Raw genomic sequence first — 2340 nt, 5'->3', positions numbered from 1 at the left:
GGGTGGTCTCGATCTCCTCACCTCGTGATCCACCCGCCTCGGCCTCCCAAAGTGAGGCGTGAGCCACCGCGCCTGTTGGTCGGCTTCTTTCCACATCCTGTTTTATCAGCAAGATCTTTATGACTTGTATCTTTTGCTGACCTCCTATCTCATCCTGTGACTTAGAATGCCTAGCTGTCTGAGAATGCAGCCCAGTGGGTCTCAGCCTTATTTTACCCAGCCCCTATTCAAGATGGAATTGCTGTGGTTCAGACGTCTCTGACGGTGGGGGGTCAGCCTGGCCCCTCCTTAGCTTTGTTCCTGGGGCCAGCGAGCCCAGGCCCACCTGGGCCAGTCCTGCAGTGGACAAGGGTGCAGATGGGGCTGGAGATGCCCTAGCCAGGGCCTCAGCAACCTCCACCAGCCACCCCTGCTCCTCCGATGTTGGGCATGGGTGTGCTGTTATAAAGAGCGAGGCTTGCCTCAAACGCCCCAAACCTGATTACTGCCCCTGAATCTGCCCCTAAAGAAACCCTGACCCTGCATCCCCTTGCTGTGTGTCCTGGGGCCAGTCCTTCCCTTTCCCAGGGCCAAGGGTGTGGGATGTTAAGACAGAGCTGGGTTTGAACCTCTACTCTGTTCGGCTGTGTGTGTTATTGGACAGGTCTTTCCAACTTAAACGGGGAACAGTAGTACTCACCTACCTCCTGGAGTTGGTGGGAGGATTAAATGAGACAAACATGCTAAGCATTCAGCTCAGTGCTTGGAATTCATTAAGGGCTTAATAAATGGCGACAGCAACCATGATGATCATTTTAAGAGATTAGACCTGATAATGTAAAGGTTTTTTATAATGAGCTAAACATTCATTGAGTGCTTAACCATAGGTTTCTGCCAGCGTGTTGTTCTGAATGCTTTACCTACATTGTCTCATTTAAGCCCCCCAACCCAAAAAACAAAACAAAACAAAAAACTATTTCCAGAAGCATAGAGAATAGCAAGTAAGTTGCTGAATGTCGCACAATTAATAATTGCGGCAGGATTCAAACCCAGGTCACCTAAATCCTCATACTCATCAGGTCTGTATTAAGATTAATAGTGATATTCCAGTGTCCTTCCCCAAGCCCTTTCCCTGTCTGGCAAGCTCTTATTCATCCTTCAAAATCCAGCTCAAATGTCCCCCTTCCGGAAAGCCTTTCCTGGCACCCATCCTCTGGATCTCCAGGGACCCCTCCATACAGACCTGGCACAGAGGAAGCACCTGTCAACAACTTCGCCTCCTACAGAGGGATGGGGCAGTGATTTTTTTTCTTTTTCAGCTCCATCCTTTCCTGGCCACCAAATATTTCACTTGGGCATTCATTCTGGTCCCCCGTGGGACTCTGCGGGGGTCCCTAGGCACCTGACTGTAATCTCTCAGGGGCTGCTAAGTTACATCATTTCATAAGTGCTGATGCCTCACATCTTCTTGGGATCTTGCCAAACCCCCATGCCTGCCTGGTGCCCATTAAGGGAAAGGAATTCGTACCTACCGAGCCTGCAGTGAGCCACGCTTTGGGCTATGTGCTTCACTCACTTTAGCTCCTTCGATCCTACCCACGTCCCTAGGAGGAAGTGCATCCCTAGACACCCAATGTCAACCAGTGAGACAACTCTCAGACTCCATGAGAGGGGTAAACCTCCAAACTGTGAAGAGGGCAAGTGGGTCCAGGCATAGCTGGAACCAGGGATCCGAAAATGGCCAGGACACACCCTCTCTGTCTCTGTCTCACTCTGCCTCTCTTTTCTCTGCCTTTCTCTCTAACTCTGCCATGAGGAAGGATTTGTGGCCAATGACAGCTCCTGAGCCTCCCAACCCACAGCCATGTTCTCAGTTCTGATTCAAAATAGAGAAGTCTTTTGATTGGCCAGGCTCCAGTCAGGTGTCCACCTGTGGGACAGTCACCTGTGGCCGAGGGACAAGGTCATGGAAATCATGACAGCCCTTGCCGAACCAGTGTTTAGGGGAGGAGAGCCTCAAAGAAGGAGGATCCAAGGGAAAGGAGGAATGCCAAACAGATTGAGGTAGGAGGGGAGACTTAATTCCAGGGATGGGGCCTCAATGATTACTACCCCTTCCCTAGAAATTTCTGCATAAACTGCCCCTTAGATATGATTAAACTAAAGAGCTTCTGAAGGGGTGGCCTGCCCCTCCACACCTGTGGGTGCTTCTCGCTAGGTGGGCTTCTGCACAGCAAAAGAAACTACCATCAGAGTGAACAGGCAACCTACAGAATGGGAGAAAAATTTTGCAATCTACTCATCTGACAAAGGGCTAATATCCAGAATCTACAAAGAACTCAAACAAATTTACAAGAAAAA

The sequence above is a fragment of the Colobus angolensis genome, unplaced genomic scaffold (genome assembly GCF_000951035.1).
Source record: "Colobus angolensis palliatus isolate OR3802 unplaced genomic scaffold, Cang.pa_1.0 Scaffold4, whole genome shotgun sequence".
Taxonomy (NCBI): Eukaryota; Metazoa; Chordata; class Mammalia; order Primates; family Cercopithecidae; genus Colobus; species Colobus angolensis.
The sequence above is the reverse complement of the archived record's forward strand: the minus strand, read 5'-3'. Positions refer to the sequence as shown.